General features: G+C 44.6%; 1 protein-coding gene and 1 pseudogene across 10 annotated transcripts in view; both read left to right on the top strand.

The window, feature by feature from the left end:
* Window positions 1-26,704, top strand: part of sox4a (SRY-box transcription factor 4a) — a 224,487-nt gene that overhangs the window by 44,951 nt on the left and 152,832 nt on the right. For 6 of the 10 annotated variants that reach the window (XR_009794504.1, XR_009794505.1, XM_061816298.1 and 3 more), the window contains one exon: window positions 10,872-10,984. The exons of 2 other annotated variants lie outside the window; for them this stretch is intronic. The gene's annotated coding sequence lies outside the window, so the exon portion shown is untranslated. Of the gene's footprint in view, window positions 1-10,871; window positions 11,077-26,704 lie in introns of all 10 variants that reach the window. 2 more of the 10 variants (XM_061816274.1, XM_061816318.1) reach the window with 1 other exon arrangement.
* On the top strand, window positions 13,343-13,461 carry LOC133504314 (5S ribosomal RNA; annotated as a pseudogene).

Here is a 26,704-nt window from a genome sequence, read left to right as displayed (position 1 = left end):
CCTTCTCGCCAGCAGTAAAAATGCACAATGGCAGCCATGCAGAAATCACGACAGGACACTTCACGGGGGGAAATAATCCTCGGTGTATTAAATGATGTCACAAATTTAAAAACTCCACGTCTCCTTTTTATTTTTATTTTTTGAATTCTTCGCTATCTGCCAAACTGCTGTTTGTTGAAGTCACTGTTACAATACACCTCAAGTCAAAGCAAAATGGTGGATGATGATTTATTTTTATCAACATAGTGGCCACCATTTAAATGGTTAAGAACTGTTCTGAAGGCTTGCTTCTGATCAGACGGTTGCACCCACTCCCCATTTCCTCTAAAAGAGTTGATTTTTTTTTTTCCTATCACCCCCCCCCACACACCCCACTTTTCCTTCTGGCATAAACGGTGGCTTACAAACACCATCTGCCCACAGCCCATTCGACTCTGTATACATGAATAGTGAACATCAATTAGCTCGTTTCAAGTGTGCTCACATCGGAAATTCGCGCAGCCACTCCCAGGAAGTGTGCGCGTGTGCAGGTGGTGAGAGGAAAAAAAAAAAGAAGAAGGGTTCAATTAAAGCTGCTCTAAATGTGTTTGAATTCGCATGTTTTAGGGGTGTAAATTTATTTATGGGGAACACATGGCACCCCTGACACGCAACATCCTGGAAGAAAAATTCAGACAACCTCATCCCTGCCTTGGCCTCTCCTAGAACTTGAAAAGAAGCACACTCTCACTGACATTCCCTTTAAACACTAGTTGACTTTGAAATTCATACATAATCATGTTATAACGGTGTGTAGTAGTGAGTGAAAAGGGAAATGTACAGTACAGCCTCGGTTCTCGACCACAATCCGTTCTAGGAGGCGGTTCGAGAAGTGATTTGTTCGAAAGGTTTTCTTCGGGGGTTCGTTCGAATTCACAACAACAGAGCGCGTCGTGGGTGGGTCAGCCGGTCGGGCCGCGCGTGTTAGATTTCCGGGTTTTTTCGGCGGTGTGGGAATTCACAACAAACCGCCGTCGTGGGTGATCTGGTCTGGCCGCGCGCGTTGTGTTATTTCCGGGTTTTGTTGCGGGCATTCGAGTACCAATTTTTGTTTGAAAACAGAAGCAAAAAAAAAAATCTGAAAAGTTTTCCTTCAAAAACGGTGGACGTTCGAGAACCGAGACTGTACTGTACTGTGTAATGGATCCTCTCTCACTCTCCAAGTTGTGATATGAGATCATAACAAAAAGAGAAGCAAATGCTGCTGAGGGTGTATTTAAAAAAAAAAAAAAAACAACTTTCCGACTATCATATCCGGCGCTTGCATTGTAGTGAAGGGCCCGAATGCTCGAGGCTCAATGGGTGGAGTCCATACTATAAGTTACTTAGAAGCTCCAGGGGCCTTATCGCTCGAGTCCATATGTCTTAATGTGTTGGTGTTTACCTCACTCCACCTACATGTTCCAACCTGAGAGTTCCATAGAGAGAGGGAGTCATGCCAGGGATTAGCGAATGGTATTCCCAAATCCCAGACACTGACGGGCTCGGTCCACCAATCGCGCGGCAGGGTGGCTAACGCTACCCCTGCCGCTGAGCACTGCTTGGGGAATCCTGGAACAATACCAGTCGAGGCTGCGCCTCCGGGGAAAAGGGATGTTAGCGCCGAGTTATTCAGCTCCCCGCCCCGCCGGCTTCCGCAGAAAAGAAGAAAATAGCCGATTTCAGAGGAAAAATACATTTCATAGAAGATTGCGTTTGAGGAACCAATGTTTACAGTCGAGCTCCACTGCTGTCACGTCAATTTAACTTGAACGCCCACACACACACACACACACACACATTTATGATGCATATTTGTTAGAGAAACTGATGCCTTGAAATACGAGTGACCTGACTTGCGTAAAAACTTTGGGATTTAAATGCTGCACGTGCCAGTGATTTCCGCTCAGTTTTATGAGTCCTTTGAGTAACGAGCGTGGTTCCGTAGTGTAATAAACATGTATCTCAAGGCACCAGCATAATTTTGAATATTTTGAATTTTACTCAAGTCTTGTGTTATGTGTAAGTCACAATCAGTTTCAAGTTTTAGCCTTCAATTTTCAGCCATTCAAGTCTCACAAAAATGAAAGTGAAGCGACTTCACTTAAGCAAGACCCAAGTCAACTGATACAATCTTCTTCAGTTAGAACATCTTTGAAGATTAGTTGAGCTCACACATTCGCAATTCAAATTTCAAGTTCATTTTTCAAATCAAGTCATTGTGTGACTGCTGGTTGTATGAATGTACGCCATAGAACGTCACATCTACGGAGCATTGGAAATAAAACGAAACATAACTAACTGTTTTATCATTGTAATGCGTAATTGTAGAGACATTTCCTATGGGTCGTAGCTTATTTACCCGCTCGCTAGCGGTAGCGTCCTGCGTTCAGGTAGCCGTAAACTACAACTTGCTTTGCGCATGTCAGCTGAGAGAAAGGCAACAGAAGAGGACTTGGTCTCTTTCCTCAAAACAAGGACTTGGTCTCTCATAACAATGAGAAAGTTTCTCATTACAATGAGAAACAAGATTGTTTTTTTATTTAATGTCCATTTTGGGGCTCCGAACATATCTCATAATTTTCATATTTAAAAAAAAAAATCACATTTATTAATTTCAACAGAATATTCCCTCTGCTTATTCAGATATTTGCAGTTTTTGTTTTTCAATTAAAAATAGCTAGTTTGTGGTGTGGATTGTGCCGAGCATTCTTAGTATTGTATTTATTTTTCTTTAATGGTAGTTTCTGACTTTCTGTACTTCCCGTTTGTTGCTTACTTGTTTTCCCTTGCTGGAAGGAAGATTGAAAACTGTGAATGTGAGCCCCCTGACCACCCCCCAGTTCCCCTCCCCTATGGACCCCACTAGCATCGCAAGCAGAAGTCCATTGGAGGAATGATGGGCTTGTTAGATGAGCCACAGAGACTTGATGCTTATCCCAATAACAATATACTTTTCCAGGCTGTCGATACTCTCCAATACCTGCAGGAAAAAAAAGGGGAGGGAGAAGAAAATAAACCAGGAAACTAGAAGGCCTGGGGTGGTACAGTAATGAGGTCACAACCTCATACATATTGAGCATTGCTGCTTCTCCAGCAGCTCTATGTTTTTGTTAATTCTTACAGTCTAACCTTGACCCCGTGTGTTTGCCCCAATGCTTATCTGGAGCTCCTCTGGGTTAAAATGAAGTCTAACAATGTTTTTTTTTTTTTTTTTTTTTTTTGTCGATGTTGTTGTTTTGGGGGGTTCAACCAAGTGTATATGGCAAAGCCGGGATGCTGTTTTATGAGAATCATTGATCGTCCGGGACGGGGGCGCACATTGATGAGCTGAGGCGAGGGAGGCAGCATTGTGAATGAAGCAGGATATAGCGGCGACCCAGGGGGAATCACAACATACTCCAGTCTGATCTCCTGCAAAGCTGTTTGGAGCCCGACGCTGTCCGCCCTGATAAATGTACTCCCATCGCTTGCCCCTCCTCAGCCTCGCTTGCATTCGTCCGCACTCTCTTTCGCTCTGTTTTCCACGCCTGATGAATGCAAAGAGAATCAATAAATCTATTCCCCTGCTGGATACCTGATAAAATTTACAAGGACAAGCTTAATAAATTACTAATGGGGTGGCCAATTAGTTTGTGTGCGCGTCTGTGGAGGGCGTATGTATGTGTATGTGCCTGGGTTTGATTTTTAAAGTCGCGCCTGGTCATTTGTATGTGTGCATGCGTCCTCTGCCCGCTGCCATTTCCGCGCTGTTTGCGTGAGAAGCTCGACGCGAAGCAGCCGGCGGTGGCCACCTCTAACCAAGTACACGACTCTTGTCCCTTTTCCACTGCATAATTATGGATCACATCATTATTATGATTTATTGCTTGCAGAATATCTTTAGCAATGCACGTTGAAAGCTGAATGATTGCTCCCAAACTGTTTTAGGGTTAATGTTATATTGCATCCTATATTTAAAATACAGAATTAGCCTTTTGGGCACTTGTATCGTTTGTGCTTTCATCCTTGATCAGGCTGTGCCAAGGTGGAATTTTAGCATTATACACCAATTTTAATTACCCTTTCAGAGTGGAGGGGGCGGAGTCAGGTAAACCAGGAAGTAGAGTGTGTTGTGAGAGGCAGTTTGCTGCTGTGATTAAAAAAATAAAATAAAATACGTCAGACTGTAGTTCACTGCGCTGGATCTCTCTTCATCTGCGCTGAGAGTGTGTGACAAGTGCGCAAATGCGCAGTTGCGCAGCTTAGGGGGAACATTGGTCGCAGGAGTTCTGGAGCCAACCCAGCTAGCAACGGGCAGGAGGTCAGGGTACACCCTGAACTGGTTGCCAGTCAGTCACAGAGCAAGTATCATAACTGTCACTGAGCGGGAATCGATCACACGCTGCCCGCACCAAAGAAGACCAACCTTTGGATTTATTTTTATTTTTGCAGAAACACAAACGAAATTACTGGGTGCGCAGATAGCACCATATTTGCTAGTTAAAAGCAGAAAGATGAAAATAAATGGCGTATATAATGTATTGATGACACTTTTTTTATGTGCCAGTCAGTCAAAATATGTCTTTACTTGACACCGTTTCGCAGTAGAAAAAGGGTTGGGGACCACCATTGTAAAGCTCGTTGGTCGATCTGATTCATTGTGACTGTTGTTTTGTTATTTGACAATACATGGCTAGAAGGGATTTTAAGGAATAGCCATTCTTGCTGCCCCTGAGCTCTAAAACTTGTGTATGTTTGGGGCTGGACCGTGTTTTCTGTGAATGTTGAAGCACTTGACTTTCTTTTCTCTTTGAAGTCGCCGCAGGTTAAGTACTGCAAGCTTCAACTGTGAAGATTTGTGTTGATGAAAAGATGTGACCTTACTTCCAATGTGAACATTGATTACGCCTCTTAATGACATTGGCAAATCCTTTCTTTAATGTGGAGATTTTTTTTTTTTTTGTGTGTAAGGTGACTGTTAGAGACCGTCATCCTGCATTTCCTCCTCTTGCCCCCGTGTAGAATCTATTCATCTTTTAAATAACCTTTTACTCGGTGTTCCTTCTACAGACAAGGCTGTAATTATTCTACATTTGCATAATAAGTGTGCCTTCCTGTGCCTGCATTTATGTATGTATGTACTGTATGAGTGCTTAAATGCACATTAGCCCAGTCTGGCATGAACGCTCATCTTTTATCTCACTGTAAAAGACAGGAAGAGGCTTTTTTTTTTTTTTTTTTTCTTGATGCAGAGTCTGGTTTTGTATCTCTTTGCTCTTCATGTGAGTGTTTATCATTAGCCACTGTCAGGCAGAGAGCTTTGAAGTGGAGTCAGGGATTCGCCCACGATGTGAAATGCTTATGACACTTTGGTTCTGTTTGTGTTTTTCCGCTTTTATTTTGCGCGTTTTCCCGTCAGGATCAGCCCTACGGTTTCTTTATACTCTCATATGGGATATTTGGGTAAGCGGCACTTTAAAGCGGTCCTCGTCGGTGAACTTGGACGTGCATCACTACCAATGCCGTTTGCATTCAGAAAGAAGAAATGCTAGCGGGGCGGGGCATGTTTGCTCCAGACAGGAATGCTGTTAACCGCTGCCTATGCCTCGCTGACTCCGCTGATAGAAAGATGCAAAGATTGCATTCAGCAAAAAAAAAAAAGCCAAACACGGTAAACGAGTCTGGCGAATGTATACACGCGGCATCGCCCCGCGATACGCGCCGCTTGTACAGTATCGATGCGATGCGGCCCGCAAGGTTCACGCGCCGTTAAGCCTGCGCGAAGGCAAGCAGACAGTGAAACGATTTCGCTTGCGTCCGACCTCCCAAGGCCTCATTAGCTTTGGAATAAGTGTGCGCGCACTGAGGCGAAACCGCATGCATAGTGAATGGTCGGGCCGCAACCCAAACGTCAACACTTGACTGGGCTGCGAGCTCATCTCGCTGAGCATTAACAGTCCCCCGTTTATCTTATCAATCATGGATCACCTTCATAAAACTGCTCCTTCCGCCTCCCTTTTGTTTGAACACAGCTGGCAGAAAAGGGGAAAAACTCACTCTGCCAGATGTGAAACTGTTCCTGGCTCGGTGCACCGAAAACACGTTGGACGCGAGTGCGACCCTTTTCGAGGTTTTTGAAATTGTTTTTTTTATTGCAGTTGGTCTATTTCTGGAAGGAGATGATTCATCTCGTGCAGGAAAAAAGTGTGGTGTCATTAAAACGGAAAAAAAAATGATGTTAGGTGAAGTCTTTGCTTAGTCATTTGAGCACATGATCAACAATGGAAGGGTATTATTATCCCACTGTTTGATCTTGAAGCAAATTCAGCACTTTTCTCAACCGCTTGGGCCCTGCTGGTTTTCCATAAGATGCAGATAATTGCATAATTCCAAATGATATATCGGGGCCCGTATTTGTGGCACGTCTCTCTTCATCCCACATTTTCTCTATTTAGTGTCCTTGGGTCCCTTCAAAGGCACTATATAAATACAAATTATTGTTAAGTGCACACAGCAAAGCGGGAGGTTACTGAAAAGCATTCAGTCCTCTTTTCCTACCAAGAAGTGGGGCTCGGTTCAGTTTTCGGGTCCAAGGTAGTTGGGGATCGAATTTCAAAAGAGCAGGGGAAAAAAGCAGTAGTATTAATAGAAGTACAAATCACAGGGGGGGTGGGGGGGGCATTTGAGAGATGGATTGGAGGGATTAAAAGCGATCTCACACTCATACCTTTCACACTCCTTTCTTTATACCATTTTACTTGTTTAAGGTCCACCACGCTGGACAATGTGGCTGAAGGTCGGGCGGTAATTTCGGGGCCATTCAAAAATGTGAACATAGTATTGAAATGTGGCAAATAGAACAATATTTAAAATGTCATATGCACCTGAGGTTGTAAAATCAAAGTGTGGTGAGTCTCTGTTAAAAAAAAATCGCATCTAGTCAATGAATGGCGCAAATATGTAGCATCTGCCCCCCCCATTCCATTTATTTGTATTATTATAATTCTATGCTGAACCTATATCATCCACGGCTATCTGTTTCTTCCTTGACAATTGCACCGAATTATTTGCGCTTCAATAAAATAAGAACACCAGCGGTCACAGCAAGCTGGTCAATGCGCCAGGGTCAATTGCCTGCTGTGCTAGTTTCAGTTGCATCATACAATATTTGATTGACTCATTGGAATAACATTTTTTTTTCACGTAGATTTGATATGACCAATCTTTTCTCCACTTTTTCATTCTGCGCGTGTCTCATTAAGGTTAAAATTAGCTTTGATTTCAATGTTACGACAGTTTGCATTCTGACTTTGGAGGAGTTTAAGGGACACATTTGACAGTTGTCAAGTAACCATACATTTATTCACGCAGACACCTAGAGAGTCTAGATAGACATTTTTTTTCCTCCCGAAATAAAATTGTACCTGACAACTGACAAATCAGTCGAGACTGTTTCCGTAGCGTGCACTTTCTCTCAATCACTCTCCTTTTCCGCGCAGCGTTGAAGTTGTCGACACTCATCGGGCGCGAATGATGTGACGGTGAGCAAAAGTGAAAGAGGGGAGGGGTCGGGTATTAAATTGTGATCAATAGTGAAGATCCCCGCCGTCTAAACGAGTACCCCACCGGCGCCGACGGACGGCCTCGATAACCATCCTAATAACGGGACAGCTGATTAATAAGGCGTACTGTAAATGATTACCTCCGCCATTAATCCATCTAATTGCTATTTAAGGCGGCGCATATTAACTATTTGGACATGAGGTTTCATGTGTTAATGCCCAGGGTGAACACACTGGGGGTGTTTTAGGGCTCCATATGGTTTGATAAATGCTATCCGCGGTAATTAAAAGAAGTTTCGCTGGCAGAACATGGCTGTTCTCCTGGATGAGTTTGCTCCCCAAAAATTGGAATCATTTGCCTTTAAATCGGTGCAATCCCCTCACAGCAGATTTTACATGAAACACGATTTCTCATTAATTCCGTTTTGACCAGATTGTATCTTGTCCGTCGATTTCATTTGGGAAATCAAGCTCTATACGGCACGCGGCCCTCCTTGTGGCGGTGCTGGAGGCTGTGCCTGTTAGACTGTGGATGATGACAGAGCTGATTCAGACTTAATAAATAATAGACTGATACCGGAGGTATCACCTGATGAATATTGCATTTTCATTCCTGCTGCTTTCCTGGCCCACCTGTCTCCCGCTTTTCATTTTTATTTCTATGACCCTGTAAAAGTCCACCAATGCATGTGTTTTACAGCTGCAATACAAAAAAAAAAGCGTTACACTAAGCTAGAAGTTGTGGGGGAAAAAAGTTCAGTGGAAAAGTGGGCGGAGTTTGGCAACCAGTTGTCGTGAGTATCAATAAAATGCTACGACATCTGCCTTAAATGCAAACCATGAATGCGGACACATCCGCAGTAATCCATTCATCCATTTTCTTCGCCGTTTATCCTTACGGGGGTCAAGGGGCGGGAGGCGGGGTAGACCCTGAACTGGTTGCCGTCCAATCGCAGGCCACATAGAGACAAACAGCCGCACTCACAATCACACCTAGGGGCAATTTAGTGTCCAATTAATGTTTTGGGAGGAAACCGGAGTGCCCGGAGGAAACCCCCGCAGGTATGGGGAGAACATGCAAACTCCACACAGGGAGGACTGGGAACGAACCCAGGTCCTCAGAACTGTGAGGCTTTCCCAGCTGCACCACCGTGTAATATTAGCGGATATTCAGACTGGTCCAACTTATTAAAATAAGCAGTCCAGGCACGCCAGGCAAAATGACACAAAACCGTATAGGACCCAAACGACTTTGAAACAGTTATTTTTATCGTAAAAATAGAACATATTGCTGCTTTCGGCGTTTTCGTCGCGCAAGTTACCTTTCATCTGCGGCATGAAAACTGAGAACGTTCCGCGTGGCGCTAGGAACTCAGTGTCTTCTGGGATGCGCGGCGTGAAGGGGGAGGCAAAAAGAAATAAATTAACACCTTCGACAGACTATTACAGAGGAATGTGTTTGCCAGAGTGACACTTGTGTTGGAAGAAACATCTGTGGACTTGCACTTTCATATACCTGCCCGCCCGTCCGTTCGCTTTACAACCCTGTCCTGTATCCTTGGATACTTTTTAAAATGTTATAGACTGGTAATTTTTTGGGGAATCTGATATCACTTGCAGGTGAGGATGTGAATACGCCGGCATGTGTCAACAGAGTAGAAGCAGCAGCTTGTGTGCTTGAAAAGTATACGTTGAGGAAGGAAAGTGAGGAGCATCCAATCAGGAGGAAGATTAGGACTGTTGTGGGGGTGGGATCAATGAGAGGAGGGGAGGTGGAGCAGTTTAGGGAGGGGGGAGAAAAAAAATGTTTTTTTTTCTGGTTAGCAACACAGCAGCCAATCACAATTCCAAACATGGACCAAAACAACTTTATTCACCAATGACCCTGACTGGGTTTGTTTGTGAGTGGGTGTGGAAGGATTAGGAGGATGAAATTGAATAAGACTAAAGAAATGAGGGAGGCATCATGGGGGGGGGGGGCAATAACCTGCCAGTTTGAGTTTTTTTTATGGAGGGGGGGCAGCTGCTCAATCTGTTTCTTAACAAAAATGAGCAGAGGGTTTATTTTCATTTGACAGGGTGAGCAGTTTTGGAGTGTGCCCCTTCTCTCTGCGCCCAACAAGTCTTAGGGCCTGTGTGTGTGCGTGGACGTCCACTTCCACACTTTAGTTGGGGTGGTGTGCATCTTTTGTGTGTGTGAGGGAGTTTGAGTGACAGCGCTGACCTTTTCAATATGCCCGTTAAACCTGAGCTCTTGTCCCAGTGCAGACGTGCTTGTGTCAACTCCAGCATTACTACATGAAGGTCAAACTTTGTCTTGAGCACATGCACCCGCACGCAAGCACACGTCGTGTTGTTTCGCCTCTCCTGTACAAAGAATCCCGCTAATATGTCCACGCAATTATCATATCATACTGCTGGCAATAATTGTGGATTCAGTCACCTCATTTTTTTTCCGTTACTTTCCATTTCTTTTTTTTTTTTTTTTTTGGTTGCCGTGGTCACCGTGTACTCTGCTACCATAGGTTGCATGGTAGCTGGTAGGACCACCTGATTGGTGGGATTTTTTTTTTTTTAAATGTGTGTGTGTTTGTGTTGTTTTTGACCAAGGCAAGGAAGTTTTCTCTTATGTTGAGAAACAAAAAGTAGTCCTGTAAAAAAAAAAAAAAAAAAAAAAAAGCTACCTTCACATGTGGTCCTGGAGGTTCTGCAATTATTAAACTTTCATCAGCTTTAATAATTGAGTGAATATTTAAAATAACACCCACCTAATAATAAATCACCTGTCGAAGAAGAATACAAAATACTTACAATGGCGCACTCTGTAAAGAAGAAAAGTTGCCGTGTATCATCACAAGGAATATAAAATATAAATATCCGTGGCGCTCTCTGAACCCGGGTCCGGATAAATTATGAAACGTGTGACAAACGGCGCGTGTGCGCCTGCGTGAACGTGCCTGTGAATGCGCGCGTGCCCATCATCGAGGGCTTTAAACCGAGGCCAACGTGGGAGCGTGCGTGTGAATACGGCGGTGATTACGCACCCTTGTTTACATCCAATTCTGCCAGTAGGCAGCCATGCTGTTGTACGTGTACGCATGTAACCCCCCTCCCCACACCCGGTGGACTCGCCGCACTGGGGAGAAGCTTACAGTCCATTTGTCTGGGAGCACACTGACCATTAGCTGGCCACCATACATAATGTATAGCAGTGACCTTTTTGCACGCTGCACCCTAAGGCCTATAAGCCATTGTTTGGTGTTGTATTGATTTTTTTTTTTCTTTTTTTTTTTTTTACCCGTCTTATAGATGGAGACGGTGATTTGAGGGGAGCGACTGAGTGCAGCTGTGTCTGCTGAAAAGAGAAGGGGAGGGCCGAAGCAATGGAGTGGAAAGAATTGAAAAGGCTCGGCGGGGAGACGGTACATACCTTTGACCCCTCCCACTCCCCCCCGCTCCCTCCAACCTGGTGTGATTCACTCACCCCTCTTTCTGCGTCGGTGACCGCTCGGAGGTTAGTTCTCTTGTGAACGACGGGTCATGTTCAACGGTGTTGAATGCTACGTGCCTTATAAATGCCACCGACGCACAGCCCATTAGACAGAGCGGCGAGGCTGCATGATAAACAATTCTCAAGTCTCTGAAAGGTTCTCAACATTCATCAGACTCGAGGAGGCGCGCGGCAGCGGCGGCAGGAAGGTGTCTGCTCACCTTCCCTATAATCTGCCCGAACATTCTTTACGTCCCTTCTTCTCCCACTGACAACTAAAGTGGAGATACGACAAGACAGAAAATAGCCTCGAAAAAGTGTCCCGCAGTGACATTAAGAAGCCGTTTTCTGTTCACGGTCACCAGGGAGGATGTCAGGCCTGTTGCATACTGGGACACGTTACACTTCAAATTCCACAATTATTAGTCCGTGAGGAATACGTTCTCATCATTAGGCCCCGTTGCCTCTGAGCAGTAGAAGTCAGTTTAGTTTTTATGTTGGAAAAGGCAAAATTGCCACATTTTGATACATAACCGTGCATCCCTTGATCTGAATTGCTTGTAAGAGCAAACCAGATCTGAATTTACTCAGGATGGCCCGCCAAATGGAAAACCAGTGATTCAGTTCCAGTTGTCGAAGTGAGGGGAGGCACTTCATTTAGCTGAGCCGTAGCCTTGTCCAACATAAAAAAAAAAAAAAAAAAAAGTGATTTGCAGCCATCATATGGCATCTATATGTACAAATTTACAAATCTTATATGTGGATGTCTATTACTCTGGAATCTTGCTGTTTGTGACAGGGCTAGGTCCATATCCCTCATTCGTTGTATTGTTTTCTAGGTAGGGTTGTAACAAAAAAAATAACTTGGAGAAAAAAAACCAGAACTTCCAAGTGCCCCTGTTAATTACAGTTGCGTTACGAGATAATCAATGCAACACATTGACTGGACTGATTATAATCAGTCAACCAATGACTTTGCTCTAGGATTCATCACAGTTTTTCCAAAGTTCCAGATGTCAGCGTTTAGGACTGTTTGGCCGCATTGAATGAAAATGATCACCACTAATAACTTTGCACGGACATTATGATAACATATGCATGTATTGCATCTCTGTAGTTGTTATAACACCTCACTACATGTATACATCTGCTGTACGCTGTGTTGGGAAAATTTGATTCACATTCACATCCACATGCTTGAATCACACAAAATCCTCAACTTAATGACACAGCGAGCTGAATGTTATTTTAAAAGACTTTCTTTTCAAAAAAGGACAAATGATTCAGTGATTGCCAGGAATTGCGTTGAGTGTGATTGATTGCTGATTAACTGTGTCGAAGCACCCGAGCTTCTCAGCTAGTTTGCCGTCTGAAGAAGTCTACCACGACTAAAATGAAACTGAAATGCAAAAATCGGTCATGAAAACAACATCAAGACAAACTTATCGGCAGATCACTCCCGTAATGATTCTTGGAGAAATTGTGAGTCGTTTTTAAATTGATGTGCGGCCTCCTGTAGCGATGCCGGTTGAAAGCGGCGAGCATATTTGTACGACGTCTGCAATCATTGTTGTTCCTCATCTCCCTCGCCGGTAATATTTTTGATGACTCCTTTTGTCTCCCGCTGTTCGGTTTGTTCCCATTCATCTCGTCTCTCTTTAAAAAGATGGACAGAGGGGTGAGGAAAGGGGATGGATGCGGGGGGGGATCCACCTCACAGAAAAGCTTCGCAGCAGGCCTTCGTTCCATTTATCAATGTCAAGATTTCAATCACAGCGCGACACCTTGGGGGCAGTGGGGGGGACTCGTCTTTGCTTGCCCGCTGCACGAAACAAAATAAACCCAGCATAAATGTAAAACCCTTCCATTTTAATGCAATTTGCATATTTTCTCCAACATTGGTGAGGTGTTTCCTTTGAAAAGATGTATTCTCTTAAATGGAAAAACCTTTTACAGAGCATCTCTCGGCGGCCTTGGGCTTTCGCTATGACTAATATTGTTTTAAAACAATTGTTTTGTTTGAATAAATAAAACCATAGAGCCGCACCAGTGATTTGGAAAGAAACAGGTGGCGCTATTACGCCAAAGAATAAGACCAGTTTGGCAAAACAGAAGAGAAGTCCTGGAACACATTCAAATGGATGTGGAATTTACATCCACTTTCGCAAAAAAGCACATCAGAAAAATATTAAGACATAGTTTTACTATAAACATGGAAAACGGGAAAGTATGTGAGCTTGCTGGGAATTGACAGGCGGGACATTTTATGGCTAATGTTGCCATTTGTATGGCGTACGGCCATGTGACCCTGAGAACGCCTGATCTCGTCAGCTCTCGGAAGCTAAGCGGGTTTGGCCCTGGTTAGTACTTGGATGGGAGACCGCCTGGGAATACCAGGTGCTGTAAGCTTCTCTCCCTGGCTAAAATGCAGAAGGGTTGCGTCCGACGTAAAATTGCCTTCATCTCCGATGGCACGTTGTGGCGACCCCTAACGGGAGAAGCCGAAAGGAAAAGAAGAAGAAGTTGGCAATTGTATGCGCACGTGTCGGATATTCATTCAGCAACACGATTCAGTTTGCAAGCTGAATGTGTTATATCGCTTTACATATACTTAAGATTTATGAAGCAATTGATCAAGTGATATTTCATGATGAGCTTGGCAACATCCAACCTCACGGAAAATGGCAGAAATCATGCAAGAAAAGTGTAAATCTGTATTCTGCAACTAGTCACAGTTTCAGCCTCCTCTAAAAAAAACGCAATGATTAATCTATAATGACAGGGTGGACACCAGTAGTATCTGATTACAATGAAAGTCCTGTTTCCGTGTCGCACGTCATTGGCGCTCTCTTCTCCGCTCGCTGTTTTGTAGCAAAATCTTTCTTTTCCTCCAACTTTGCGTCATCATCTACATTTCCTGCGTTCACGTCACAGACGGCGCCAAAGCTCCTCGGACGAGTAGCTCTTGGTGAGGTGCCCTACAACCGACTGCGCGTCAATGCAATGTCCTTGAATTGAAACGTCTTTGTATGCGTGCGTGCCTGTTGTCATTTCTGGGTCCCTTCCTCGTTTGGGCCTCCATCTGGCTGGCGCAGATAGCGTTTCTTTGGGTCGTGTCTTGACTCGGCTTTAATTAGCGGATTTGCCGCTAATAGATGGAGCTAATTAAGAGGGATTGGCGCGCCTGCACACTTCCCACTGTTTTCGCTGTGTGCGCGCGCGGACATGGTTGTCTGGTGCGTGGCTGACGGCGGATGCCGTCACCTTGGTAACCGCGCTAAATAGATTCCAGAGGTGGAATTGGCTCGAGCCAATTAGACATACAGTAGAGATGGCTACGAAAATGGCAGGACAGGCGCAGGTATGCGATTTTTGGCTCGGTCACTATCCTCGATGCCCCCCCACCCCCAGCCCCCGCGCACGCACACACTTGCAGACAGCGTCTCACCTCAGGCACAGTAGATATGACCGTCGTAATCACATCACCCCCACCTCCTCCCCAATAACAATAACTCTGCTCAGGGATGCAAATAATCCGTACGTCCACATATCTTATTATTGCAATCAATAATAACGAAGCACTCCGACACACACACACACACACACATTATAATAAGACCCCTGTCTCCTTAATGAGAAAGTATTGCCCATCAACCTTGCATTGTGTATTGTTTTACGAGTGTGATTTAACACACATACAGAAGCTTGGTGAAAAGAATGGCGCAAAGGGCTCATGGGACCTAATAACTAATTTACTTTCAAATAAAGCAATTCAGTCTGTTTTCTGTTATTCCGCCAAGTCGTTGGACTCTTATCAAATGCCGCGTGATCGAGAAACACGACAACGTGCAGGGGGGAAGAATTAATGCGTGCTTTGTTTTGATTCTGGGGCAGCGACTTTTCCCCAAAAGCGAAGCGATGACCCGAAAGCGTTACGGTTGCCCTTGGCCCCGTTCCGATGAAATGAACACAGTATTGCTGCTGACTTTGTGATAAGATGGAACACGTTGGCCGATGAACACTTGCAAAAAGTGACTCTGGATTTGTTTGTGTGTATGTGTTTCTACTGCTAAGTGTTGATAAAGTATGTGTGGACGACCGCTGATTTGGGCCAGGTTGTCTGTTGTTAATGAAATCCTTTGTGCAACTCTGATTGGCTCATCAATCAAAGAGCAACTCGTATATTACCCATAACCCCTTTCTGCTCCCTCCAGGTGGTGGATTACTGTGCGACATGTACATACGCACACACACACACACACACACACACACACACCACACACACACACACACACACAGGAAAATGTAAAAGAAGCGGCAGCAAACAGGATTTTTTTTTTTTTTTTTAACATCAGCACATGGGGCCCATAGTTGAGGACTTCTAAATACATATTTGCATATGCGCTAACAGGAAGTACAAACACCCCGCGGCGGCCCTAAAAGCTTTACGTCAGGAGTTTTCCCCATGTCGCTGTCATCTCGATATCCATCTGCAGAGCGAAGGAAACAATGAGACACTGAATGCATCATCTGCATTAATTTCTGCTTGATTCAAAGTGTCGTGGTTAAAGAGGGCAAAAGGAGGGGCAAAGAGGGGTGATGTGGGGGGGGTGTTGGAGAGAGGTAGCTAGACAGGAGAAATGTGACGGGAGGTTTCAGGGTGTGTAGGTCCTGCGGGGAATCTTCGGTCGTGTCGGCCCATAGGCTGGAAAAGAAACACATATTCACATTCCCTTAAGATTAGAAAGAGCAGACACACACATACACACACACACGAGTGCACATAATCGCATTCTCACATATGCACACTCATGCAGAAAAAGTCGCCCCGCCCTCCGCGCAGACATAATGAGGTAAGAAGTCCCAAACAACAGTGAGGAAATCCAATGAGGCTGAAACAAAGCCTCGGCGGTGATGCAATCACTGGAGTTGAGTACGGGTCAGGCGGCACGAGAGACGGAGAAAATGTAAACAGCTGATGAGAAAATAGGAGGCGGCACAAAAAAAAAATATGAAAATGCATACATTACTCACGCTCGGTATTTAACTAGAAGGGCAAATTTTTGGAAAAAGTAAGTACAGAAGTAAAAATACAGACTTTGAAGTATACATTTACGAATTGACTCAAGGGTTAAAATTGGCTTGTTCTCTTTGACAACATTTTTTTTGGGTCATTGTTTGGTCAGACAGATGGGAGAATTCTGCCCGGCGCCAACGAAATGTATTGTTTTCGGGAGATAAACGCAAGTGCCAAAGCATACAGATGACATCATTGCGGGGGAATAGCAGTCAAAAAGAAAATCCTCCAAGAAGCAGACAGGTGTTCTCCCCCCCCGCGCCTCCCTTTTCGATCGTGTCCTCCCCTTTTGTCCGACCTCTCGCTGCGCCTCTCCTGGCTCTCGTCTCCGCAGCCTGTCGTAGAGCGCCGGGACTCTTCGTGACTCATCTGTCTGCCACATTGCGCCAGGCGTGCCAACAGAGAGGCGCAGAGTCCTTCTTTCGTTGCGGAGACTGAATCACTTTCACCAAAAATCGGGCTATCTGTGGCATCCGTGCCCCCGCGAGCAGCTTGCTCGATTACGCTCGCTTGGCTGTAGAACATTGCAATTGTGTTCATCTCCAATTTCTTTTCTTGATCTTGTTAAAGTCATCAGATGTTTCCCTCTAACGTCATTTGTGTTTAGTACTCGGACAGAACTCAACTGCACCATAAAATATTTGAAACATTGGATAAGAAAACAAGATGGCCTTTTGGTACGTCTTGTTTATTGAATTGTACAAGTGTACTTAAAGCCCAAGTGTTATCCCTATAAACATTCAAAAATAGATATTGAAATGAAAAATACATTACATACATTATTCACTTCAATGTCCATACGAAAAAATGAATATGTCATCATCCATGCGCAAAGTTGCGGAAGTGTCATTCGACATCCAAGTGGTCGCCATATTGGCTCCATCTACTGCCCGTGACGTTACCGCGGACGTTTGCCATTAAAAATACGCTGTACCCCCTACTATGGGACACGCCCCTTCAGACATGGTAGCTCTTTTCGAAGAAGAGAACATCGAATCGAGTGATTTGTTCGGAGCAATATTACCCTATTTTTTCAAGCCATATTTAGATGATATGCGGATCACTTCTAACTAACAACAGACTCCCAGACAGTATGTATGAGCCAGCCCGGCCGAAGCCGTGCCTGTCCGCGAGGCACGGCTTTGGCGGTGGCTCGTCCGCCCGCCTACTATGGGACACGGAAGCTCTTTTCAAAGAAGAGAACATCTCAAAATCGAGTGAAGTGACAGGGGCAATATTACCCTATTGTTTCGAGCCATATTTAGATGATATCCGGATCACGGCCAAACCACAAGCGGCCAAACAACCTCCGCGTGGCGTGGATGATCCACCCCGGCTGAAGCCGTGATTGGCAGACACGGAGCCGGAGGGTACATCGACACTTTTAGCACCTGACTTACAGACGCGTGTCTTTTGTTACATTCCAAAAGAATTACGTCCTCCCACCCAGCGATTGTTTCTTTGAGTAGCTGTTTACACACCTACCCGTCATTTGGAACCCACAAAGCTCTCGTCCTTTGCACCCGTGCAATCCATTTTTCACAATGAACCGGGTCTCTTGGAAACTTATGAAGGGTAAATCCATCCTCCCGAGTGTTTGAGCAATAGCCAGCAATGCTACGAGCCGGCATTTTGGCTGACACGAAGGAACAATGAGCTACCTTCCAGCAGGTAAAACTAGTATAATCATACGAGAACGCTTGAGTGCGCTACTGTCCTGTCCGTCACTTCCTGCTTCTTCTCGAAAACAAATCCCTTAAGAGGATTTTCATGGCGGGAATGACAAAAAGCCATATACGTCAAAATCATGTTTTGTGGTGGGGAAAAAACAGATGGGTCCATACCGGCTGCCGTTTTTCATTAATAACATACTAAAAATCATCCATTTCATGACTAGCCCGTTAGTGTTGTTATATTTAAAAGCCCGCAGCAGCTATATGCATTTCATTGCGAGTGATGACGAGTAACGCGGCATTGACAGCAGCGGTGACACGGCATCGCTTACCTCCTGGCCGTTCACGTGCGTAATTGCACGTGAACTGCACCGCAGTTGGACGTTTATGTGTTTAAATGACCGTAGGTTTGCGCTGTGAGGTTTTCGCAACCCTCGCTGAGCCAACTTTGCTTGGCCTGTGAGGCTCCGCGTGACCTGCCAAAACACACAAGGCAACACTTTAGTGTGTTGCTCTGACGTTTATGCGCGTGTGTTTGTGCGGCATAATGACATAGCGACTGATGAAGCTCTGGTCTGAATGGGCAGAAATCCTGCTCTTAACAACCATTTCAGCATGTACGACCGTTCACCCGTAAAATGTTCAGGCCAAGCCAAAATGTGCATGTGAACAAGCCTTTAGGACTTGACTGCGACTGTACTGACCGATGGGCCGCTGCGCTAAAACGGGTGTTGGCTATGTGCAATTCCTGGACGGCAGTACAGGGGTCATTAAATGGAGTTCAGAATGTAACAAAGTGTGTGCATGGACATCGTAATGGGAAATGAGAGCTACTGTCCATAGACGACCACATCAGCATAACTTGTATTGTTTTGGTGTTTTTTTTTTTTTTTTTTTCATTTATTTTGTTATCCTTGGGCTGTAATGACGCATTTGGGGTTGGGCATTCTGAAAGTGTTTCTCATTAATTTGTGGCTGTTCTCTCAAAAGACGGTATGCGGTGTTCCTCAAGGCGCCATTTAGCGCACACATCAGTCTACTGGCTAAGTGCGTACAGAAACCATAATCTCATAATAACACGTTCGAAATCCCAGTTGAGTCGCTGTTGTTTCAGTTGACAAAACCAAAAACTCCCATTTCTTATTTCAATTATGTTTTAGTTTGAGATTTGTCGAACAATATATTTATTTCTGTGGTTGTGACTGTTTTCATAACAGTAGGGCAGAAGTTTACTCACACACCATTTCAGACACAATACACTTGTTAAATTTCACTCTTGGTTGTGCAGGCACTCTAGAGACCGATTAGACAATTTTCCAAATGTTGCCTTTTAATATTATATGTAGAATTTGTGTTCATCTGCTCGCGATTACCGCAACAAACGTTTTTACATCCCTTCTCTTCAATTACTTCCAAATACCTGACACAAAAAGTTTTGTCATTTCGAGAAGACGGCGCGAAAACAGTACAGGTCTGTCAAGCGGTTTTGTTTATTGCCTGAGAGCGGCATGTGCCAACTCGGCTCCTCCGCCGCGCGCAGAAGCTCCCTAGACTTGAAATTACTTTGCTCTCTTCTGCCTTCCTTTCTTCTTTCCCCCGCTTGCCTCCGAGGGAGAGCAAGGCGATGAGGCTTCCCGGCAAACGCAATGATCAAAAGTGGCACACGGATGCCTACAGGTTCCCCCTGACATGAGAGGAAATTGTGTGTGCGCGGAAGGTGGAGAGTTCGCCGAGCTAGGTTGGCGGGATCGGGGCGGGTGGAGGTGATGGTGGTGGTGGTGGGGGGGGGGGGTTGGGGGGTGAGCGACGCACACCCATCACTTGTCAAGCGGGATACCTGAAGTTTGCCAAAGATGTAAATAGGGATGCGGAGCGAAAGGGCTTGTGCAGCGGGAGAGGAGGATTGAAGGTTTGAGGCATGAAAGGCAGGCAGACGAGTGAAAAGAGGCAGAAAAGAGTGAGTAAAGCGGGTGTTGGGGGGGGCAGAAAGATGGGGAAAGGAGAGCACAGTATGAGGGGGGGCAAAGCCAGAGCCAGGGGATCGTCTTGAGTTGAAAAGCCATCATGGGTGAATAATTGAAGACTCGGCTCCTGACACGCTCGCGCACACATGCAGACGTACAGTAAAGTCAAAGGCAGAGGTGGAAGGAGATGTGTGTGCGCGAGGCCGGGTGAGACTGAAGCGTAAAATCTCGCCGTAATGAGAAATGAATATGTTATTCCTCGGCACTCAGGGGCGGCCGCCGCCTCCTTCCCTCTGCCGAGGGTGGAGCCGATCGGGAGAGGACAGGGCACCTCGTTAACCAAATACCCCCAGCCGTAAGTTATCGCGTCTCTACAGGACAATGGCAACGGTATCGAGGAATTTTTTTTTTTTTTTCCCCACACCACACTGTGGGTGTGGCCAGGACCAAAGAAAAAGTCAAGCTTTGGTTTGGATTCAGGTTCATTTTGTTCCCGCAGATTGAAATTTTCCCTAAGCAGCGTAGCCCGGTGCTATATTCTACCACTTTAAGCAATGACAGGCAAATACATTTTCAAAGAAAATTAGTTAGACATTGCAGCTGTCTCTCAATTTGATCGGGAAACATGCCAGCAAACCCTCCTATTGATAAATGTACTTCACTTGTGGAAATAAAATCTTGGTTTGTTAAAATGCTGAGTAGCGAGCAACTCTGGGAAACCTGTACGTGGGCTGGTGCACATTTCATTGCGGACATATATGATATGAGATGCAAGTGTTTTAATATACAAACATAGAATGAAATAAATTCACATTTCAAGGCAGCACTGTGTTGGATAACAATGTGGAAAAAAATGAAGTTGTGTACTTTGAGAGTTTCTTTTGTTTAAGCAATTTTTGTATTTTTACGACTTTTTACGTGAAAGGCAACGCTGAGAAAATGATTTGCTTGACTTGCAATTATTTGCCTTTTCTATTGTGAGTGCAGCTAGACAACACGATTCCTTGCTCACACATGTTTAATGCATGTCCAAAATTATGGTACGTTTGTCTTCTTTTTTTTCTTCTCTTTTTATTCCTTCTGCTTCCCCGCATCCCTCCGTCCTACCAGGAGTGAGCAGACATTCTAATGGCACAGCAATGCTTTATTTGACCGCATATAAGACCAATTTGAGCCAGATTTATGACTTTTGGAGTCGCGTTATTCCAGTGATTTTCCCAGACAGGGCGCAATTTACAGCTGCTGTGTGTGATACCTGCTCACATACCAAATCCAAGGGCTGCGGCATTGCAGTAGTGCCAAGGGAGTTGTAAGGCGAGTCTTATTTCCTGCAGCCCACCTCTTACTTACCCCCCCCATTATACATTCTGCCATTGAAAAGGAAGAAAGAAACCCCGAGGCAAGTTTTATCGCGCCTTCCTTCAATTACGCCATCGTCATAAAACAACACATTTAATCACAGCCTCTGCAAACATGATGAAGTGGTTCATCATTAATAAATGTCGGATTTTCTGCCAGGACAATGGAACTCGATGCATATGGGTTTTTGCTATCAATAAAAAATGATCTCGGCCTCACCAATGTCAACCCTGTCCATGCATTATTATTGCAGAAGGGGATGGCACTCTTCATAACTTACCCAACTCAAAGGGAGACAAGACCCCCCCCCCCCCCCCCCCGCTCCCCTGAGAAAGACCAGTGGTCCTGGGGTGTTGTGACAATGGATGGTGGCTTGCACATACGCTCTCACCACAGGGGGATTTTTGTGCTTTAAGGAAAACCCTGGCAATCCATGTTGGGAATACAGAGAATTACCAAAATCCCTGCAGTGGTGAGGATCCAGGCAAAGAGGCAAAGTCTGTTGTAAGTGCAGGAGGAAGAAGAAGGACCAGTTATCCCACTGGGAAGAAAGATGTGTCACCAGTACGCCTTTGACACGGCTCTGGCTAGACATGGAGCCTAAAAGATAGCAGCCAACGTACATTAGCAACACACGGAGCCGTGATGGGGATATACCTGCGCTCTCAACTTTTGGATGATCAGTTCTTTTCATCCAAAATTATCAGGGCTTGTTCAAATTGAAAAGAAGGTTCATTACAGGAGAGGAGGGGCGGAATCACTGAGGGGCTCACCATAGAATTTTGACAACAATAACAATAGTTGGCCTGTAAAGTGATTGTTCAAGAAGCCATGTGATACAAAAACAAAATGGACTTGACATTCACAGATTCAACTATTTGGGGATTTTTTTTTTTTTTTTTTTATGACAAACCATACTCCTTTTTTTTTTTTTTTTTTTACTGACAATACATTACAAGCTGGAACCAGATGAGGTGGCTTGGGCATCTGTTTCGGATGTCTCTTGGTACCTTCCTGGTGAGGTATTACATGCACGACCAGGCCCCAGACAGACCCAGGATACCACAACAGACGTTTTTTTTTGTTTTTTTTTTTCTGGACTGGCCTGAGAATATCTCTGGATCCTGACGGAAGAGTTGGACGATGTGGCTGGGGAGAGGGGAAGTCTTTGCTTCCCCCGTTTCGGTCGCCCCTCCCGCCACCCGACCCCCGGATAACCGAAAGAAAATGGAAAGATGGGTGGGGATTACTCCAAATGGGTGCCATAAATTGCTACCATCTGTAGCTACACTTTACTCCGTGTAGTTTCTTATGCACGGCACTTTGCAACAGATGACGCGTAATCAAGTCCTCGATAACGTATAATTAGTTAGTTCATCACACAGCTGCCGTTTTTAAAGCGCTCGGTAAAATAAAGTTGAGTTGAGTACACTCCGCATTCTCCACTTGGCTGCGACGGTCCCTTTTCTTGCTGCTTTCACTTTCCTCTTGAATCCAGCTTGTTTTTACAGCTACACTTCAAAGTACAGTTCAGAGATGCTTATCAATTTCCGTCGTTTTGTTTGATGTACTGATGTTCAATTCATTTTTTTTTGTGGTATCTTGAAGTTGAAAAATCTCTTTTGAGAAAAGCATTTATTCAAAACGATCATAATTTTCAGTCTCTCGATGCCTTTTTCATTCAGTGCTACTCCTGATACATTTTATTTGTACTTTGTACTGAAATTGGCAGTTAGTGACATTACACTGTTGTACCTATGTCAAAATAATTTTTTGTACCAACCTATGACCAACATTAAACATAATCTGGACATTCCAAAACACATAACCAAACCACTTGAAAAAGCCAGGCTCTACTTTCTTTGCAACAAATTACAAGAAAGTAGATTGTGGAAATCTGTTGTGAAACATTTTACTTAAGGAAGACCGAATGAAAAGGCTTGGAGGGTGCCTAGCAACAGTGATTTGGAATGAGAGAAAGAGAGTTTCAGAAGGGAATTGGAACAATGCAAGGAGATAGAGTGTGTCCAGAGGCAAGGAAAGAAGCTCTGCGATAGTGCAGGTGGAGAGTAAGTGGGCAAGAGAGGCAGAGAAAGCCTTGGAGAAGAGGGAGGGAGGGAGGATGGATGAGAGGAGGAAGAGAAGGGGGAGGTCCTATTGCATTCCTGTTGCATCAGTCCAGAGTAACAAGATTTGGAGATGCAGGCTCAGACATATTAATAGGTTTTGGCCCGCCGTCCGCCCCCAAACCGAACTCCTGCTTACACGCGCAGTTCTTTCTCCTCAGCAGCGTGGCCCGTCACTCACGCGTCGGTCTCGCTTCTTTTGGAATGGTGTGCGTGTTTGTGAGAAAAGAAACGAGGTTGGGGGGGGGACAAAAGAAAGGAGCCGGTGACTGACCTCCACCACCAAACGCGCACACGCGAGGACGGTGACCTTGAGTTGCACCGTCAGGCAAGGAAATAAACACAAGCGAGGCCGGTCTGACGGCACAATATCTCTTTTCAAGCAAATTCACTTTACTGGTAGATGGCTTCTTTCGGACCAGCCGGGACAAACGTGGCCTTAATATTTGCTATCACTTCTCGTAAGAACGTGGGCTCAATATTGTTTGTCCCACAATGTAAGGATGTATTTTCCACGGTATTTTCCACCCATAAAAAAAAAAAAAAAAAAGTCATCTTACACGAGAGCGCTTTTTAATCTCGACATTAAAGAGGGGAATGAATTGCGGATCATCTCGTGATTTCAAGTGGTTTTCAGGCTCTTTAATCTCCCGCAACTGCATTCAAAACAAGCAGCCGAATTGGATAAACAATGCAGCAGTGATATCCGGTCAGTTTTCATATTTCTTTTCTTTCGGAGGTTTAGTATGTTTGCTGTTGTTTTTTTTTTTTTTTTTTTTTTTTTTTTAAACCGACGACGGATCCAAAGTACTCGTTGCGCTGCAGGGCATCTTAAACCAGAATTCGACAACACATGTTGCTGTTATGTTGCAACATCCACAGTATTTTTAGCAATGGTCCTTAAAAAGGCTAATTTTTTCTCTCATCTCCTGGCATAACATTTTTATGTAAATGTGCCGACATAAAATCAGACAGCCAGAGATCATTACCGCCTCTTCAGGGGAGATAAGCTGTTTTCTCATTTAAATGCAACTCTCTTTTGGAACAGAGTGGATACAGAATGGTGGTAAATTTCAATGAGCAACTGTTTTTAATTTCTGTGCTTATGTTTTGGTTTTGTAATTCTTACAAAAAGAGCGCAATGGAATTCGTGCTGCAAATTTACATTCGCCCCGACTGTTAAATTTCAATTCAGCACCATTTTTTTTTTTTAAATCTCCCGATACCCGCTTCCCTTACAGGACTCAGTCTTTTCTCACAGTGTCGGCGTCAGCGCACATCTAACCGGGGGGCACATTCTGCCACTCAATAAAAATTTGAGATTTTTTATTATTTTTTTTTTTTCCTCAACAACTAATCCATCTTTTGTACCAACACTGCACTTGCATTGCGACAAAATGTGCCGGTTCTTTTCTACATGTGACGTGTGTACATTTTCGGGTCAAGTCTCCAGCTGAACCAAGAGTGGGGCTTTTGTTATATGGAGCGTTTTGTGCCTGTGGTCTGAAAAACACGTTTCTCAGAGTGGGCGACGAATTCTCACATTTTGCCATGGATGACAAATGTTGGGCCAAGTTTGCAACCAGTCAGCTCCCTTAACACTTGGCATTGTCGTCAGATGCACATATACAGTACTTTTTACAGGATGTGACTCTCCCCCCTCCCTGGCTCGCTGTGGGTAGCTTATATAAAGAGATTCCCACAGATGGAAAAAATATATACCAAGTTATGTGCAAAAAGGCTTACACCACAGGGAGTGTTAGAAGTGACACACAATCACTCTTTTTTTTTTTTTTGGGGGGGGGGGGGGCTATTCCTGCAAACTGTTTCCTCCCCAACTCACACACACACACACACACACACACACACATACGTTGCCAGAATTATATTGTCATGCCGTCTCTTGTGCCAGCTTTTGACTGATTTCTGGTCAAAAACTGTACCTTACGTGGAAAGAAGAGAAGCATTGAATCAATATTGAAAGTTCCTAGTCGTCACACCCAAAGGCGAACGGTGTCTTCTCGTCTTGGTGCGAGGGTGCCCGACCGACACCCCCACTTTTCTTCTCTCAGGAAGGCTCCAGATGATCATCGTTCCTTATAAACGGACAATCTCAGTGATGTGTTCATTTATTTCATAGGTGAAGGCAAGCGATTGCTGCAGGTGAAGCATTTCCAGGTCTCCATAATGGCCTCTGACTATGGATGTATTTGATTACAAACCAAGGCAAACGAGAGGCCTTGCATACGTCCCTAATTAAAGAGTGTTTTGCGCTAATGGTATGTATATATTGCTGCAGGCTGACGCAATGGCAGAAGGTAATCTGGTTAGCATCATAGCACCCAAGGAGAGCTTGAACTCTGCTGAACCGAAAGCACTTAAAGGCTCCCTGGTTTCTTTCTTTCATCCTTCATGCTTTGCTGCTACTAAATAATAAACAATTAGCTGTTTGCCGCAGACCGGAGCCACGCCGGCAAACAGACGATGATGAAGGGTATTAATCCGCGTTTATGTAATGATGTATCGCAGGGTACTTTGGATGGGTTTCGTCTTCAGGGTTTTAAATTAATCCTGTGGCGGCAAATCCGAAACTTCTATGGGTTCTTATTTTGTCTTCAATGTATCACTTACGGGATAGTTGCTTCAGGAGGAGACGGGAGTTGAAGATTAATATATTGATAGGAATCCATAACAGGAAATCCAAAAAGGGCATCTAGGTCCTGAGTACTGTCACAAAGCATCTTTCAGGACAGTTGGGATGTAGACTCATGTGAGTGGTCACCAGTTTTCCGGAATCTCTGACTTTTCTAACAGGTTTCTAAGAGGTTTCATGATCAGAGAGAGATCATTCCAAGGAATTTTGCACCCATGGTAACACACTGACATGACAGCCCTTCACTGGATCCAATGGTTGGGAATCCCAAAAGATTCGGATTAAACGACAGCTGCAGCCTTTGTCTGTCTTCGCATTAGTTGGGTCGCCGAGATGTCTTCCGCTTCTGTCGCTGTTGATGTCTTCCTTGTTGGAAGTGAGCCAGTCTGAGGCCCCCTTTTGATAGGTTTTATTTTTACTTCTGCGGCGTACCCATCTGCCCTACAGAAGTGTCGAACCTCAAGGGGGAGGATGTTTTAGTCGACCGAGACAGCTAGCAGACCATGATCTGGGAGTGATGGGTTTACATGGTTACTCGTTTCGACCCCGTTGATGGGGGCAGGCCTTGTCTACTGGCAGTCTGGTATAGAAACCCCCTTAAGAATGTGATAATTAATTGATGTGCTTTATAACTTTTACTATTATCAAGGGAAATGTAATGGCCATTCCCAGATTCCACTCCAATCAGTCTTGTCTAGGCTCTGTTCTGACGTTTCAGACAATTAACACATCAATTAGCAATGAAACAAGATGCCACTCACTGTCGTCTGCGCTGTCTCACTTAAAGTGGAAGAGTATTC

Source organism: Syngnathoides biaculeatus, chromosome 1 (genome assembly GCF_019802595.1).
Source record: "Syngnathoides biaculeatus isolate LvHL_M chromosome 1, ASM1980259v1, whole genome shotgun sequence".
NCBI lineage: Eukaryota > Metazoa > Chordata > Actinopteri > Syngnathiformes > Syngnathidae > Syngnathoides > Syngnathoides biaculeatus.
Note: the sequence above shows the minus strand (reverse complement) of the source record. Positions and strands in the feature narration are given on the sequence as shown.